This window comes from Dendrobates tinctorius, unplaced genomic scaffold (genome assembly GCF_039654945.1).
Source record: "Dendrobates tinctorius isolate UK_male_01 unplaced genomic scaffold, ASM3965494v1 ptg000086l, whole genome shotgun sequence".
In the NCBI taxonomy this organism is placed as follows: domain Eukaryota; kingdom Metazoa; phylum Chordata; class Amphibia; order Anura; family Dendrobatidae; genus Dendrobates; species Dendrobates tinctorius.
In genome coordinates, this window is record NW_027361754.1 from 61,206,293 (window position 1) to 61,225,245 (window position 18,953).

At 49.9% G+C, this 18,953-nt stretch overlaps 1 non-coding gene across 1 annotated transcript; it reads left to right on the forward strand.

Moving 5' to 3' along the window:
- The first annotated feature begins 435 nt into the window (after positions 1–435).
- Positions 436–518, forward strand: TRNAL-CAG (transfer RNA leucine (anticodon CAG)). The gene has a single exon. It is a non-coding gene; the product is annotated as a tRNA-Leu (tRNA).
- The last annotated feature ends 18,435 nt before the right edge of the window (positions 519–18,953 follow it).

The following is an 18,953-nucleotide window of genomic DNA, read 5'->3' on the forward strand; positions in this document are numbered from 1 at the left end:
AATGTATTCACATCAGGGCACCTCACTGCATTGTTTTTTATTATTGTGTTGCTTATTTTTTGTTGTTAAACCTGTCAAAACAAGAAAAGAAAAAATTGCTGAATAAGAAACCAACTTCAGCCTCGTTTTCTTCATGATTCGTGAATTTGGCGCAAAGTCAAAAATCATCTTCTTTTTCTGTCTCGACTTGTTTTTTGTGAGTTTTTAGTGCCAAAAGCCGCACATAGCATGCAGAAAAAAAAAAGGATCAGACGCCTTTTCCATCGCTCTCCTCCTAGATATGTACTCTTGTGTAATGACTGTGTCACACTCCACGAATAATAGATCTCCCACATTCTGCCAGCTGTAGACACGTTACACAGCTATCACTGTTAGTACTGACATCCCTGGTGGTGCGAACTGTTGTGTCACCAGGGAGCATTCTCAGAGTCAGCAGTCAGGATGGCCGAGCGGTCTAAGGCGCTGCGTTCAGGTCGCAGTCTCCCCTGGAGGCGTGGGTTCGAATCCCACTTCTGACAGCAACGGTTCCTTTTTTTTTTTTTTTTTAAGAAAATAAAATAAACCTAGAGTAAGTGGCAGCGTGTGTAATGACAGTCTTCAACTCTTATAGCCTAATGTATTCACCATAAATATTTATATGTGTGTCTATACAGTTGGTGTATACTGTATATGTGTGAGTATATTTTTGTGTATGTATGTGTGTATATTATTGATATATTATTGTTATATGTGTGTATATATGTAGGTTTGGGTGTGTGTAATATATATATATTGTATATACGCAAACTTTAGACATATTTATATTTTATACCAGCTAAATATAAGCAAAAGCCTGATATATACAATATATAACTTCATTCTAACCCAAAAAGCAGCTGGATTCCTAACCCCCCAACATTTAACCTCCAGATATGGGACTTACACGCATTATGTACAATTACCGGTAAACAAGTTGTTATAAAGCTTGCCAACTTCCGGGATCAAACCCTGAACCTTGCGGTCGTCAGTCATATGCTCTCCCAACTGAGCAAACATCATATCAATCTCAATGCCTAGAAATGACAAATCTTGCACAGGGCAGACGGTCTTTTCCTGGGACAACGGCACACCAAATCTCTCTGCAATTGACGTGAACGTTGTAAGCAACCTGTGACATAAATCCGAGTCCTTCGGACCAACAAAAAGGAAATCATCCAGGTAGTGGGTAACGGACCTGCTCCCCGATTCCCATCTCACTACCCAGTCCAAAAATGAACTAAAAAGCTCAAAATAATAACAAGAGATAGAACATCCCATGGGGAGACACATGTCATAGTAAAACTCTTCGTCCACAAACTCTTCGTCCACATGACAACCTAACATATGAAAACAATCCGGGTGCACTGGCAGCAAACGAAAAGCCGAATCAATATCCGACTTTGCCAACCAAGCACCTTCTTCCGCAGTTCTGATCAACGTTACAGCCCGATCAAACGAGGCATAAGACACCGACGCGTCTTCAGGCGAAATCCCGTCATTCACGGAACACCCTTTCGGATGCGATAAATGGTGTATCAGTCGAAAAGAACCCGGATCTTTCTTTGGAATAACCCCTAACGGCGACACTCTAAACTCCTGAAGCGGCGGAAATGAAAAGGGGCCAGCCATCCTACCAAGGCGAACCTCCTTCTGTATCTTCTCAACAAGAACATCCGGATGCTCACGAGCCGATTTCAAATTTGCCGGGAAACCACTGTAGCTATGCAGTTGGAACGGTATGAAAAAACCATCAGAAAAACCAAAACGCAGCTGACCTGCTGCTTCTTTGTTAGGATAACGGTGTAACCACGGTCCCATCTCGACTACGCTCACCGGCGTCCTTCCTATCAGTTTGCTGCGGCTTAACTGGCAACTTTCCTGCTGGTCGAGAACATTTACATGCTGGATGGGAACCGCCACATGCCGAACATTCATGCTTAAACTTACAGAGGCCGTAAAATCTGCAGTGCCCTTCACTGAATAACCAACAGGCACCGGGTCTCCGCCCGACCACTGAACTGGAGCCTGTTGAGCTTTGTCCAGCAGCCGCTGATGGAAAGGGAGATTGCGGCGGCGGCCGGGGCAACCGCCGCTTGGACCGTGCCAGGGGGCATAACCGCAGAGGAGAGGTGAGCGCTGATCCACTCCACAAGTTTCCGAAACCAGGGCTCACCCTACTGTTGAATGCGACCTCGGAGGGCCTCTATCAGAGGGTCTGCCATATTCCTGCCAGACAGTGCTAAAAAAGCACTTCCAGGACCGCAGTGAAACAGGGAAGAGGAAGGGCTGCCTACATCCGGAGACTTTATATACGGAGGAAGGGGTTGTGCTAACCCCTTCTTCAACCCATTGGCTCCCCCATGCATAAACCCCACCCTACTAAATCATGGGAAGGGCAGCTACAATGCCTGAACCAAACAGGGGTAAGGGGAGGGTAGGAAAGGCACACCCAGTCAGTGGCACTTTCCTTAATCAGATCAGTGCCCACCAATAAGGATCTAGTGATGCAGTGTAGACTGTTATTCAGCATTGTTGTGTCCTCAGAATGTCAGCTCTTGTGATCAGGCCCCTGCTCCTCGCTCCGGTCTCTCCTGTACAGTGAGGCCTCATTATACCCCTGTATAAGGATCTAGTGACGCAGTGTAGACTGTTATTCAGCATTGCTGTCTCCTCAGATTGTCAGCTCTTGTGATCAGGCCCCTGCTCCTCGCTCCGGTCTCTCCTGTACAGTGAGGTCTCGTTATACCCCTGTATAAGGATCTAGTGACGCAGTGTAGACTCTTATTCAGCATTGCTGTTTCCTCAGATTGTCAGCTCTTGTGATCAGGCCCCTGCACCTCGCTCCGGTCTCTCCTGTACAGTGAGGTCTCGTTATACCCCTGTATAAGGATCTAGTGACGCAGTGTAGACTGTTATTCAGCATTGCTGTTTCCTCAGATTGTCAGCCCTTGCGATCAGGCCCCGGCTCCTCGCTCCGTGCTCTCCTTTACAGTGAGGCCTCATTATACCCCTGTATAAGGATCTAGTGATGCAGTGTAGACTGTTATTCAGCATTGCTGTGTCCTCAGATTGTCAGCTCTTGTGATCAGGCCCCTGCTCCTCGCTCCGGTCTCTCCTGTACAGTGAGGCCTCATTATTTTATACCCCTGTATAAGGATCTAGTGACGCAGTGTAGACTGTTATTCAGCATTGCTGTCTCCTCAGATTGTCAGCCCTTGTGATCAGGCCCCGGCTCCTCGCTCCGGTCTCTCCTATACAGTGAGGCCTCATTATACCCCTGTATAAGGATCTAGTGACGCAGTGTAGACTGTTATTCAGCATTGCTGCTTCCTCAGATTGTCAGCTCCTGTGATCAGGCCCCGTCTCCTCGCTCCGGTCTCTCCTGTACAGTGAGGCCTCGTTATACCCCTGTATAAGGATCTAGTGACGCAGTGTAGACTGTTATTCAGCATTGCTGTGTCCTCAGATTGTCAGCTCTTGTGATCAGGCCCCGGCTCCTCGCTCCGTGCTCTCCTTTACAGTGAGGCCTCATTATACCCCTGTATAAGGATCTAGTGATGCAGTGTAGACTGTTATTCAGCATTGCTGTCTCCTCAGATTGTCAGCTCTTGTGATCAGGCCCCTGCTCCTCGCTCCGGTCTCTCCTGTACAGTGAGGCCTCATTCTCCATCTGTATAAGGATCTAGTGATGCAGTGTAGACTGTTATTCAGCATTGCTGTCTCCTCAGATGGTCAGCTCTTGTGATCAGGCCTCTGCTCCTCGCTCCGGTCTCTCCTGTACAGTGAGGCCTCATTCTCCATCTGTATAAGGATCTAGTGACGCAGTGTAGACTGTTATTCAGCATTGCTGTGTCCTCAGATTGTCAGCTCTTGTGATCAGGCCTCTGATCCTCGCTCCGGTCTCTCCTGTACAGTGAGGCCTCATTCTCCATCTGTATAAGGATCTAGTGATGCAGTGTAGACTGTTATTCAGCATTGCTGTCTCCTCAGATGGTCAGCTCTTGTGATCAGGCCTCTGCTCCTCGCTCCGGTCTCTCCTGTACAGTGAGGCCTCGTTCTCCACCTGTATTAGCATCTAGTGACGCAGTGTAGACTGTTATTCAGCATTGCTGTGTCCTCAGATTGTCAGCTCTTGTGATCAGGCCTCTGATCCTCGCTCCGGGCTCTCCTGTACAGTGAGGCCTCATTAAACCCCTGTATAAGGATCTAGTGACGCAGTGTAGACTGTTATTCTGCACTGCTGTGTCCTCAGATTGTCAGCTCTTGTGATCAGGCCTCTGCTCCTCGCTCCGGTCTCTCCTGTACAGTGAGGCCTCATTATACCCCTGTATAAGGATCTAGTGGCGCAGCGTAGACTGTTATTCAGCATTGCTGTGTCCTCAGATCGTCAGCCCTTGTGATCAGGCCCCTGCTCCTCGCTCCGGTCTCTCCTGTACAGTGAGGCCTCATTATACCCCTGTATAAGGATCTAGTGACGCAGTGTAGACTGTTATTCAGCATTGCTGCTTCCTCAGATTGTCAGCCCTTGTGATCAGGCCCCTGCTCCTCGCTCCGGTCTCTCCTGTACAGTGAGGCCTCATTATACCCCTGTATAAGGATCTAGTGACGCAGTGTAGACTGTTATTCAGCATTGCTGTGTCCTCAGATTGTCAGCTCTTGTGATCAGGCCTCTGCTCCTCGCTCCGGTCTCTCCTGTACAGTGAGGCCTCATTATACCCCTGTATAAGGATCTAGTGGCGCAGTGTAGACTGTTATTCAGCATTGCTGTGTCCTCAGATTGTCAGCTCTTGTGATCAGGCCCCTGCTCCTCGCTCCGGTCTCTCCTGTACAGTGAGGCCTCATTATACACCTGTATAAGGATCTAGTGGCGCAGCGTAGACTGTTATTCAGCATTGCTGTGTCCTCAGATCGTCAGCTCTTGTGATCAGGCCTCTGCTCCTCGCTCCGGTCTCTCCTGTACAGTGAGGCCTCATTATACCCCTGTATAAGGATCTAGTGACGCAGTGTAGACTGTTATTCAGCATTGCTGCTTCCTCAGATTGTCAGCCCTTGTGATCAGGCCCCTGCTCCTCGCTCCGGTCTCTCCTGTACAGTGAGGCCTCATTATACCCCTGTATAAGGATCTAGTGACGCAGTGTAGACTGTTATTCAGCATTGCTGTCTCCTCAGATTGTCAGTCCTTGTGATCAGGACTCTGCTACTCGCTCTGGTCTCTCCTGTACAGTAAGGCCTCATTATACCCCTGTATAAGGATCTAGTGATGCAGTGTAGACTGTTATTCAGCATTGCTGTCTCCTCAGATTGTCACCCCTTGTGATCAGGCCCCTGCTCCTCGCTCCGGTCTCTCCTGTACAGTGAGGCCTCATTAAACCCTTGCATAAGGATCTAGTGACGCAGTGTAGACTGTTATTCAGCATTGCTGTCTCCTCAGATTGTCAGCCCTTGTGATCAGGCCCCGGCTCCTCGCTCCGTGCTCTCCTTTACAGTGAGGCCTCATTATACCCCTGTTCAAGGATCTAGTGACGCAGTGTAGACTGTTATTCAGCATTGCTGTGTCCTCAGATTGTCAGCCCTTGTGATCAGGCCCCTGCTCCTCGCTCCGGTCTCTCCTGTACAGTGAGGCCTCATTATACCCCTGTATAAGGATCTAGTGACGCAGTGTAGACTGTTATTCAGCATTGCTGTCTCCTCAGATTGTCAGCTCTTGTGATCAGGCCCCTGCTCCTCGCTCCGGTCTCTCCTGTACAGTGAGGCCTCATTATACCCCTGTATAAGGATCTAGTGATGCAGCGTAGACTGTTATTCAACATTGCTGTCTCCTCAGATTATGTCAGCTCTTGTGATCAGGCCCCTGCTCCTCGCTCCGGTCTCTCCTGTACAGTGAGGCCTCATTATACCCCTGTATAAGGATCTAGTGATGCAGTGTAGACTGTTATTCAGCATTGCTGTCTCCTCAGATTGTCAGCTCTTGTGATCAGGCCCCTGCTCCTCGCTCCGTTCGCTCCTGAACAGTGAGGCCTCATTATACCCCTGTATAAGGATCTAGTGATGCAGTGTAGAGTGTTATTCAGCATTGCTGTCTCCTCAGATTGTCAGCTCTTGTGATCAGGCCCCTGCTCCTCACTCCGGTCTCTCCTGTACAGTGAGGCCTCATTATACACCTGTATAAGGATCTAGTGACGCAGTGTAGACTGTTATTCAGCATTGCTGTCTCCTCAGATTGTGAGCCCTTGTGATCAGGCCTCTGCTCCTCACTCCGTGCTCTCCTGTACAGTGAGGCCTCATTCTCCATCTGTATAAGGATCTAGTGATGCAGTGTAGACTGTTATTCAGCACTGCTGTGTCCTCAGATTGTCAGCTCTTGTGATCAGGCCCCTGCTCCTCGCTCCGTTCGCTCCTGAACAGTGAGGCCTCATTATACCCCTGTATAAGGATCTAGTGATGCAGTGTAGAGTGTTATTCAGCATTGCTGTCTCCTCAGATTGTCAGCTCTTGTGATCAGGCCCCTGCTCCTCACTCCGGTCTCTCCTGTACAGTGAGGCCTCATTATACACCTGTATAAGGATCTAGTGACGCAGTGTAGACTGTTATTCAGCATTGCTGTCTCCTCAGATTGTGAGCCCTTGTGATCAGGCCTCTGCTCCTCACTCCGTGCTCTCCTGTACAGTGAGGCCTCATTCTCCATCTGTATAAGGATCTAGTGATGCAGTGTAGACTGTTATTCAGCATTGCTGTGTCCTCAGATTGTCAGCTCTTGTGATCAGGCCCCTGCTTCTCGCTCCGTGCTCTCCTGTACAGTGAGTCCTCATTTTATACCTGTATAAGGATCTAGTGACACAGTGTAGACTGTTATTCAGCATTGCTGTCTCCTCAGATTGTCATCCCTTGTGATCAGGCCTCTGCTCCTCGCTCCGTGCTCTCCTGTACAGTGAGGCCTCATTCTCCATCTGTATAAGGATCTAGTGACGCAGTGTAGACTGTTATTCAGCACTGCTGTGTCCTCAGATTGTCAGCTCTTGTGATCAGGCCTCTGCTCCTCGCTCCGGTCTCTCCAGTACAGTGAGGCCTCATCATACCCCTGTATAAGGATCTAGTGACGCAGTGTAGACTGTTATTCAGCACTGCTGTGTCCTCAGATTGTCAGCTCTTGTGATCAGGCCTCTGCTCCTCGCTCCGGTCTCTCCTGTACAGTGAGGCCTCATTATACCCCTGTATAAGGATCTAGTGATGCAGTGTAGACTGTTACTCAGCATTGCTGTGTCCTCAGATTGTCAGCTCTTGTGATCAGGCCCCGGCTCCTCGCTCCGGTCTCTCCTGTACAGTGAGGCCTCATTATACCCCTGTATAAGGATCTAGTGACGCAGTGTAGTCTGTTATTCAGCATTGCTGTCTCCTCAGATTGTCAGCCCTTGTGATCAGGCCCCTGCTCCTCGCTCCATGCGCTCCTGTACAGTGAGGCCTCATCATACCCCTGTATAAGGATCTAGTGATGCAGTGTAGACTGTTATTCAGCATTGCTGTCTCCTCAGATTGTCAGCCCTTGTAATCAGGCCTCTGCTCCTCGCTCCGGTCTCTCCTGTACAGTGAGGGCCTCATTCTCCACCTTTATAAGGATCTAGTGACACAGTGTAGACTGTTATTCAGCATTGCTGTCTCCTCAGATTGTCAGCTCTTGTGATCAGGCCCCTGCACCTCGCTCCGGGCTATCCTGTACAGTGAGGCCTCATTATACCCCTGTATAAGGATCTAGTGACGCAGTGTAGACTGTTATTCAGCATTGCTGTGTCCTCAGATTGTCAGCCCTTGTGATCAGGCCCCTGCTCCTCGCTCCGGTCTCTCCTGTACAGTGAGGCCTCATTATACCCCTGTATAAGGATCTAGTGACGCAGTGCAGACTGTTATTCAGCATTGCTGTGTCCTCAGATTGTCAGCTCTTGTGATCAGGCCCCTGCTCCTCGCTCCGTGCTCTCCTGTACAGTGAGGCCTCATTATACACCTGTATAAGGATCTAGTGACGCAGTGTAGACTGTTATTCAGCATTGCTGTGTCCTCAGATTGTCAGCTCTTGTGATCAGGCCCCTGCTCCTCGCTCCGTGCTCTCCTGTACAGTGAGGCCTCATTATACCCCTGTATAAGGATCTAGTGATGCAGTGTAGACTGTTATTCAGCATTGCTGTGTCCTCAGATTGTCAGCTCTTGTGATCAGGCCCCTGCTCCTCGCTCTGGTCTCTCCTATACAGTGAGGCCTCATTATACCCCTGTATAAGGATCTAGTGATGCAGTGTAGACTGTTATTCAGCATTGCTGTCTCCTCAGATTGTCAGCTCTTGTGATCAGGCCTCTGCTCCTCGCTCCGGTCTCTCCTGTACAGTCAGGCCTCATTCTCCATCTGTATAAGGATCTAGTGATGCAGTGTAGACTATTATTCAGCATTGCTGTCTCCTCAGATGGTCAGCTCTTGTGATCAGGCCTCTGCTCCTCGCTCCGGTCTCTCCTGTACAGTGAGGCCTCATTCTCCATCTGTATAAGGATCTAGTGATGCAGTGTAGACTGTTATTCAGCATTGCTGTCTCCTCAGATTGTCAGCATTTGTGATCAGGCCTCTGCTCCTCGCTCCGGTCTCTCCTGTACAGTGAGGCCTCATTCTCCACCTGTATTAGCATCTAGTGACGCAGTGTAGACTGTTATTCAGCATTGCTGTGTCCTCAGATTGTCAGCTCTTGTGATCAGGCCTCTGATCCTCGCTACGGGCTCTCCTGTACAGTGAGGCCTCATTAAACCCCTGTATAAGGATCTAGTGACGCAGTGTAGACTGTTATTCTGCACTGCTGTGTCCTCAGATTGTCAGCTCTTGTGATCAGGCCTCTGCTCCTCGCTCCGGTCTCTCCTGTACAGTGAGGCCTCATTATACCCCTGTATAAGGATCTAGTGGCGCAGCGTAGACTGTTATTCAGCATTGCTGTGTCCTCAGATCGTCAGCCCTTGTGATCAGGCCCCTGCTCCTCGCTCCGGTCTCTCCTGTACAGTGAGGCCTCATTATACCCCTGTATAAGGATCTAGTGACGCAGTGTAGACTGTTATTCAGCATTGCTGCTTCCTCAGATTGTCAGCCCTTGTGATCAGGCCCCTGCTCCTCGCTCCGGTCTCTCCTGTACAGTGAGGCCTCATTATACCCCTGTATAAGGATCTAGTGACGCAGTGTAGACTGTTATTCAGCATTGCTGTCTCCTCAGATTGTCAGTCCTTGTGATCAGGACTCTGCTCCTCGCTCTGGTCTCTCCTGTACAGTAAGGCCTCATTATACCCCTGTATAAGGATCTAGTGATGCAGTGTAGACTGTTATTCAGCATTGCTGTGTCCTCAGATTGTCAGCCCTTGTGATCAGGCACCTGCTCCTCGCTCCGTGCTCTCCTGTACAGTGAGGCCTCATTATACCCCTGTATAAGGAACTAGTGATGCAGTGTAGACTGTTATTCAGCATTGCTGTCTCCTCAGATTGTTAGCCCTTGTGATCAGGCCTCTGCTCCTCGCTCCGGTCTCTCCTGTACAGTGAGGCCTCATTATATCCCTGTATAAGGATCTAGTGATGCAGTGTAGACTGTTATTCAGCATTGCTGTTTCCTCAGATTGTCAGCCCTTGTGATCAGGCCCCTGCTCCTCGCTCCGTGCGCTCCTGTACAGTGAGGCCTCATTATACCCCTGTATAAGGATCTAGTGATGCAGTGTAGACTGTTATTCAGCATTGCTGTGTCTTCAGATTGTCAGCTCTTGTGATCAGGCCTCTGTTCCCCGCTCCGTGCTCTCCTGTACAGTGAGGCCTCATTATACCCTTGTATAAGGATCTAGTGACGCAGTGTAGACTGTTATTCAGCATTGTTGTCTCCTCAGATTGTCAGCTCTTGTGATCAGGCCCCTGCTCCTCGCTCCGGTCTCTCCTGTACAGTGAGGCCTCATTATACCCTTGCATAAGGATCTAGTGACGCAGTGTAGACTGTTATTCAGCATTGCTGTCTCCTCAGATTGTCAGCCCTTGTGATCAGGCCCCGGCTCCTCGCTCCGTGCTCTCCTTTACAGTGAGGCCTCATTATACCCCTGTTCAAGGATCTAGTGACTCAGTGTAGACTGTTATTCAGCATTGCTGTGTCCTCAGATTGTCAGCCCTTGTGATCAGGCCCCTGCTCCTCGCTCCGGTCTCTCCTGTACAGTGAGGCCTCATTATACCCCTGTATAAGGATCTAGTGACGCAGTGTAGACTGTTATTCAGCATTGCTGTCTCCTCAGATTGTCAGCTCTTGTGATCAGGCCCCTGCTCCTCGCTCCGGTCTCTCCTATACAGTGAGGCCTCATTATACCCCTGAATAAGGATCTAGTGACGCAGTGTAGACTGTTATTCAGCATTGCTGTGTCCTCAGATTGCCAGCTCTTGTGATCAGGCCCCTGCTCCTCGCTCCGTGCTCTCCTGTACAGTGAGGCCTCATTTTACACCTGTATAAGGATCTAGTGACACAGTGTAGACTGTTATTCAGCATTGCTGTCTCCTCAGATTGTCAGCTCTTGTGATCAGGCCCCTGCTCCTCGCTCCGGTCTCTCCTGTACAGTGAGACCTCATTATACCCCTGTATAAGGATCTAGTGATGCAGCGTAGACTGTTATTCAACATTGCTGTCTCCTCAGATTATGTCAGCTCTTGTGATCAGGCCCCTGCTCCTCGCTCCGGTCTCTCCTGTACAGTGAGGCCTCATTATACCCCTGTATAAGGATCTAGTGGCGCAGTGTAGACTGTTATTCAGCATTGCTGTGTCCTCAGATTGTCAGCTCTTGTGATCAGGCCCCTGCTCCTCGCTCCGGTCTCTCCTGTACAGTGAGGCCTCATTATACACCTGTATAAGGATCTAGTGGCGCAGCGTAGACTGTTATTCAGCATTGCTGTGTCCTCAGATCGTCAGCTCTTGTGATCAGGCCTCTGCTCCTCGCTCCGGTCTCTCCTGTACAGTGAGGCCTCATTATACCCCTGTATAAGGATCTAGTGACGCAGTGTAGACTGTTATTCAGCATTGCTGCTTCCTCATATTGTCAGCCCTTGTGATCAGGCCCCTGCTCCTCGCTCCGGTCTCTCCTGTACAGTGAGGCCTCATTATACCCCTGTATAAGGATCTAGTGACGCAGTGTAGACTGTTATTCAGCATTGCTGTCTCCTCAGATTGTCAGTCCTTGTGATCAGGACTCTGCTACTCGCTCTGGTCTCTCCTGTACAGTGAGGCCTCATTATACCCCTGTATAAGGATCTAGTGATGCAGTGTAGACTGTTATTCAGCATTGCTGTCTCCTCAGATTGTCACCCCTTGTGATCAGGCCCCTGCTCCTCGCTCCGGTCTCTCCTGTACAGTGAGGCCTCATTGAACCCTTGCATAAGGATCTAGTGACGCACTGTAGACTGTTATTCAGCATTGCTGTCTCCTCAGATTGTCAGCCCTTGTGATCAGGCCCCGGCTCCTCGCTCCGTGCTCTCCTTTACAGTGAGGCCTCATTATACCCCTGTTCAAGGATCTAGTGACGCAGTGTAGACTGTTATTCAGCATTGCTGTGTCCTCAGATTGTCAGCCCTTGTGATCAGGCCCCTGCTCCTCGCTCCGGTCTCTCCTGTACAGTGAGGCCTCATTATACCCCTGTATAAGGATCTAGTGACGCAGTGTAGACTGTTATTCAGCATTGCTGTCTCCTCAGATTGTCAGCTCTTGTGATCAGGCCCCTGCTCCTCGCTCCGGTCTCTCCTGTACAGTGAGACCTCATTATACCCCTGTATAAGGATCTAGTGATGCAGCGTAGACTGTTATTCAACATTGCTGTCTCCTCAGATTATGTCAGCTCTTGTGATCAGGCCCCTGCTCCTCGCTCCGGTCTCTCCTGTACAGTGAGGCCTCATTATACCCCTGTATAAGGATCTAGTGATGCAGTGTAGACTGTTATTCAGCATTGCTGTCTCCTCAGATTGTCAGCTCTTGTGATCAGGCCCCTGCTCCTCGCTCCGTTCGCTCCTGAACAGTGAGGCCTCATTATACCCCTGTATAAGGATCTAGTGATGCAGTGTAGAGTGTTATTCAGCATTGCTGTCTCCTCAGATTGTCAGCTCTTGTGATCAGGCCCCTGCTCCTCACTCCGGTCTCTCCTGTACAGTGAGGCCTCATTATACACCTGTATAAGGATCTAGTGACGCAGTGTAGACTGTTATTCAGCATTGCTGTCTCCTCAGATTGTGAGCCCTTGTGATCAGGCCTCTGCTCCTCACTCCGTGCTCTCCTGTACAGTGAGGCCTCATTCTCCATCTGTATAAGGATCTAGTGATGCAGTGTAGACTGTTATTCAGCACTGCTGTGTCCTCAGATTGTCAGCTCTTGTGATCAGGCCCCTGCTCCTCGCTCCGTTCGCTCCTGAACAGTGAGGCCTCATTATACCCCTGTATAAGGATCTAGTGATGCAGTGTAGAGTGTTATTCAGCATTGCTGTCTCCTCAGATTGTCAGCTCTTGTGATCAGGCCCCTGCTCCTCACTCCGGTCTCTCCTGTACAGTGAGGCCTCATTATACACCTGTATAAGGATCTAGTGACGCAGTGTAGACTGTTATTCAGCATTGCTGTCTCCTCAGATTGTGAGCCCTTGTGATCAGGCCTCTGCTCCTCACTCCGTGCTCTCCTGTACAGTGAGGCCTCATTCTCCATCTGTATAAGGATCTAGTGATGCAGTGTAGACTGTTATTCAGCATTGCTGTGTCCTCAGATTGTCAGCTCTTGTGATCAGGCCCCTGCTTCTCGCTCCGTGCTCTCCTGTACAGTGAGTCCTCATTTTATACCTGTATAAGGATCTAGTGACACAGTGTAGACTGTTATTCAGCATTGCTGTCTCCTCAGATTGTCATCCCTTGTGATCAGGCCTCTGCTCCTCGCTCCGTGCTCTCCTGTACAGTGAGGCCTCATTCTCCATCTGTATAAGGATCTAGTGACGCAGTGTAGACTGTTATTCAGCACTGCTGTGTCCTCAGATTGTCAGCTCTTGTGATCAGGCCTCTGCTCCTCGCTCCGGTCTCTCCTGTACAGTGAGGCCTCATTATACCCCTGTATAAGGATCTAGTGATGCAGTGTAGACTGTTACTCAGCATTGCTGTGTCCTCAGATTGTCAGCTCTTGTGATCAGGCCCCGGCTCCTCGCTCCGGTCTCTCCTGTACAGTGAGGCCTCATTATACCCCTGTATAAGGATCTAGTGACGCAGTGTAGTCTGTTATTCAGCATTGCTGTCTCCTCAGATTGTCAGCCCTTGTGATCAGGCCCCTGCTCCTCGCTCCGTGCGCTCCTGTACAGTGAGGCCTCATCATACCCCTGTATAAGGATCTAGTGATGCAGTGTAGACTGTTATTCAGCATTGCTGTCTCCTCAGATTGTCAGCCCTTGTAATCAGGCCTCTGCTCCTCGCTCCGGTCTCTCCTGTACAGTGAGGGCCTCATTCTCCACCTTTATAAGGATCTAGTGACACAGTGTAGACTGTTATTCAGCATTGCTGTCTCCTCAGATTGTCAGCTCTTGTGATCAGGCCCCTGCACCTCGCTCCGGGCTATCCTGTACAGTGAGGCCTCATTATACCCCTGTATAAGGATCTAGTGACGCAGTGTAGACTGTTATTCAGCATTGCTGTGTCCTCAGATTGTCAGCCCTTGTGATCAGGCCCCTGCTCCTCGCTCCGGTCTCTCCTGTACAGTGAGGCCTCATTATACCCCTGTATAAGGATCTAGTGACGCAGTGCAGACTGTTATTCAGCATTGCTGTGTCCTCAGATTGTCAGCTCTTGTGATCAGGCCCCTGCTCCTCGCTCCGTGCTCTCCTGTACAGTGAGGCCTCATTATACACCTGTATAAGGATCTAGTGACGCAGTGTAGACTGTTATTCAGCATTGCTGTGTCCTCAGATTGTCAGCCGTTGTGATCAGGCCCCTGCTCCTCGCTCCGGTCTCTCCTGTACAGTGAGGCCTCATTCTCCATCTGTATAAGGATCTAGTGATGCAGTGTAGACTATTATTCAGCATTGCTGTCTCCTCAGATGGTCAGCTCTTGTGATCAGGCCCCTGCTCCTCGCTTCGGTCTCTCCTGTACAGTGAGGCCTCATTATACCCCTGTATAAGGATCTAGTGATTCAGTGTAGACTGTTATTCAGCATTGCTGTCTCCTCAGATTGTCAGCATTTGTGATCAGGCCCCGGCTCCTCGCTCCGTGATCTCCTTTACAGTGACGCCTCATTATACCCCTGTATAAGGATCAAGTGACGCAGTGTAGATTGTTATTCAGCATTGCTGTGTCCTCAGATTGTCAGCCTTGTGATCAGGCCTCTGCTCCTCGCTCCGGTCTCTCCTGTACAGTGAGGCCTCATTATACCCCTGTATAAGGTTCTAGTGACGCAGTGTAGACTGTTATTCAGCATTGCTGTCTCCTCAGATTGTCAGCTCTTGTGATCAGGCCCCGGCTCCTCGCTCCGGTCTCTCCTATACAGTGAGGCCTCATTATACCCTTGTATAAGGATCTAGTGACGCAGTGTAGACTGTTATTCAGCATTGCTGTCTCCTCAGATTGTCAGCTCTTGTGATCAGGCCCCGGCTCCTCGCTCCGGTCTCTCCTGTACAGTGAGGCCTCATTATACCCTTGTATAAGGATCTAGTGACGCAGTGTAGACTGTTATTCAGCATTGCTGTCTCCTCAGATTGTCAGCCCTTGTGATCAGGCCCCGGCTCCTCGCTCCGGTCTCTCCTATACAGTGAGGCCTCATTATACCCCTGTATAAGGATCTAGTGACGCAGCGTAGACTGTTATTCAGCATTGCTGTTTCCTCAGATTGTCAGCTCTTGTAATCAGGCCCCTGCTCCTCGCTCCGGTCTCTCCTGTACAGTGAGGGCCTTTTTCTCCACCTGTAAAAGTATCTAGTGACGCAGTGTAGACTGTTATTCAGCATTGCTGTGTCCTCAGATTGTCAGCCCTTGTGATCAGGCCCCGGCTCCTCGCTCCGGTCTCTCCTATACAGTGAGGCCTCATTATACCCCTGTATAAGGATCTAGTGACGCAGTGTAGACAGTTATTCAGCATTGCTGTCTCCTCAGATTGTCAGCCCTTGTGATCAGGCCCCGGCTCCTCGCTCCGGTCTCTCCTATACAGTGAGGCCTCATTATACCCCTGTATAAGGATCTAGTGACGCAGTGTAGACTCTTATTCAGCATTGCTGCTTCCTCAGATTGTCAGCTCCTGTGATCAGGCCCCGACTCCTCGCTCCGGTCTCTCCTGTACAGTGAGGCCTCGTTATACCCCTGTATAAGTATCTAGTGACGCAGTGTAGACTGTTATTCAGCATTGCTGTTTCCTCAGATTGTCAGCCCTTGTGATCAGGCCCCGGCTCCTCGCTCCGTGCTCTCCTTTACAGTGAGGCCTCATTATACCCCTGTATAAGGATCTAGTGATGCAGTGTAGACTGTTATTCAGCATTGCTGTGTCCTCAGATTGTCAGCTCTTGTGATCAGGCCCCTGCTCCTCGCTCTGGTCTCTCCTATACAGTGAGGCCTCATTATACCCCTGTATAAGGATCTAGTGATGCAGTGTAGACTGTTATTCAGCATTGCTGTCTCCTCAGATTGTCAGCTCTTGTGATCAGGCCTCTGCTCCTCGCTCCGGTCTCTCCTGTACAGTCAGGCCTCATTCTCCATCTGTATAAGGATCTAGTGATGCAGTGTAGACTATTATTCAGCATTGCTGTCTCCTCAGATGGTCAGCTCTTGTGATCAGGCCTCTGCTCCTCGCTCCGGTCTCTCCTGTACAGTGAGGCCTCATTCTCCATCTGTATAAGGATCTAGTGATGCAGTGTAGACTGTTATTCAGCATTGCTGTCTCCTCAGATTGTCAGCATTTGTGATCAGGCCTCTGCTCCTCGCTCCGGTCTCTCCTGTACAGTGAGGCCTCATTCTCCACCTGTATTAGCATCTAGTGACGCAGTGTAGACTGTTATTCAGCATTGCTGTGTCCTCAGATTGTCAGCTCTTGTGATCAGGCCTCTGATCCTCGCTCCGGGCTCTCCTGTACAGTGAGGCCTCATTAAACCCCTGTATAAGGATCTAGTGACGCAGTGTAGACTGTTATTCTGCACTGCTGTGTCCTCAGATTGTCAGCTCTTGTGATCAGGCCTCTGCTCCTCGCTCCGGTCTCTCCTGTACAGTGAGGCCTCATTATACCCCTGTATAAGGATCTAGTGGCGCAGCGTAGACTGTTATTCAGCATTGCTGTGTCCTCAGATCGTCAGCCCTTGTGATCAGGCCCCTGCTCCTCGCTCCGGTCTCTCCTGTACAGTGAGGCCTCATTATACCCCTGTATAAGGATCTAGTGACGCAGTGTAGACTGTTATTCAGCATTGCTGCTTCCTCAGATTGTCAGCCCTTGTGATCAGGCCCCTGCTCCTCGCTCCGGTCTCTCCTGTACAGTGAGGCCTCATTATACCCCTGTATAAGGATCTAGTGACGCAGTGTAGACTGTTATTCAGCATTGCTGTCTCCTCAGATTGTCAGTCCTTGTGATCAGGACTCTGCTCCTCGCTCTGGTCTCTCCTGTACAGTAAGGCCTCATTATACCCCTGTATAAGGATCTAGTGATGCAGTGTATACTGTTATTCAGCATTGCTGTCTCCTCAGATTGTCAGCCCTTGTGATCAGGCACCTGCTCCTCGCTCCGTGCTCTCCTGTACAGTGAGGCCTCATTATACCCCTGTATAAGGAACTAGTGATGCAGTGTAGACTGTTATTCAGCATTGCTGTCTCCTCAGATTGTTAGCCCTTGTGATCAGGCCTCTGCTCCTCGCTCCGGTCTCTCCTGTACAGTGAGGCCTCATTATATCCCTGTATAAGGATCTAGTGATGCAGTGTAGACTGTTATTCAGCATTGCTGTTTCCTCAGATTGTCAGCCCTTGTGATCAGGCCCCTGCTCCTCGCTCCGTGCGCTCCTGTACAGTGAGGCCTCATTATACCCCTGTATAAGGATCTAGTGATGCAGTGTAGACTGTTATTCAGCATTGCTGTGTCTTCAGATTGTCAGCTCTTGTGATCAGGCCTCTGTTCCCCGCTCCGTGCTCTCCTGTACAGTGAGGCCTCATTATACCCTTGTATAAGGATCTAGTGACGCAGTGTAGACTGTTATTCAGCATTGTTGTCTCCTCAGATTGTCAGCTCTTGTGATCAGGCCCCTGCTCCTCGCTCCGGTCTCTCCTGTACAGTGAGGCCTCATTATACCCTTGCATAAGGATCTAGTGACGCAGTGTAGACTGTTATTCAGCATTGCTGTCTCCTCAGATTGTCAGCCCTTGTGATCAGGCCCCGGCTCCTCGCTCCGTGCTCTCCTTTACAGTGAGGCCTCATTATACCCCTGTTCAAGGATCTAGTGACGCAGTGTAGACTGTTATTCAGCATTGCTGTGTCCTCAGATTGTCAGCCCTTGTGATCAGGCCCCTGCTCCTCGCTCCGGTCTCTCCTGTACAGTGAGGCCTCATTATACCCCTGTATAAGGATCTAGTGACGCAGTGTAGACTGTTATTCAGCATTGCTGTCTCCTCAGATTGTCAGCTCTTGTGATCAGGCCCCTGCTCCTCGCTCCGGTCTCTCCTATACAGTGAGGCCTCATTATACCCCTGAATAAGGATCTAGTGACGCAGTGTAGACTGTTATTCAGCATTGCTGTGTCCTCAGATTGCCAGCTCTTGTGATCAGGCCCCTGCTCCTCGCTCCGTGCTCTCCTGTACAGTGAGGCCTCATTTTACACCTGTATAAGGATCTAGTGACACAGTGTAGACTGTTATTCAGCATTGCTGTCTCCTCAGATTGTCATCCCTTGTGATCAGGCCTCTGCTCCTCACTCCGTGCTCTCCTGTACAGTGAGGCCTCATTCTCCATCTGTATAAGGATCTAGTGACGCAGTGTAGACTGTTATTCAGCACTGCTGTGTCCTCAGATTGTCAGCTCTTGTGATCAGGCCTCTGCTCCTTGCTCCGGTCTCTCCTGTACAGTGAGGCCTCATTATACCCCTGTATAAGGATCTAGTGATGCAGTGTAGACTGTTACTCGGCATTGCTGTGTCCTCAGATTGTCAGCTCTTGTGATCAAGCCCCGGCTCCTCGCTCCGTGCTCTCCTTTACAGTGAGGCCTCATTATACCCCTGTTCAAGGATCTAGTGACGCAGTGTAGACTGTTATTCAGCATTGCTGTCTCCTCAGATTGTCAGCTCTTGTGATCAAGCCTCTGCTCCTCGCTCCGGTCTCTCCTGTACAGTGAGACGTCATTATACCCCTGTATAAGGATCTAGTGATGCAGCGTAGACTGTTATTCAACATTGCTGTCTCCTCAGATTGTCAGCCCTTGTGATCAGGCCTCTGCTCCTCGCTCCGGTCTCTCCTGTACAGTGAGGCCTCATTATACACCTGTATAAGAATCTAGTAATGCAGTGTAGACTGTTATTCAGCATTGCTGTCTCCTCAGATTGTCAGCTCTTGTGATCAGGCCCCTGCTCCTCGCTCCAGTCTCTCCTGTACAGTGAGACCTCATTATACCCCTGTATACGGATCTAGTGATGCAGCGTAGACTGTTATTCAACATTGCTGTCTCCTCAGATTGTCAGCCCTTGTGATCAGAACGCTGCTCCTCGATCCGGTCTCTCCTGTACAGTGAGGCCTCATCATACACCTGTATAAGGATCTAGTGATGCAGTGTAGACTGTTATTCAGCATTACTGTGTCCTCAGATTGTCAGCCCTTGTGATCAGGCCCCTGCTCCTCGCTCCGGTCTCTCCTGTACAGTGAGGGCCTTTTTCTCCACCTGTATAAGGATCTAGTGACGCAGTGTAGACTGTTATTCAGCATTGCTGCTTCCTCAGAT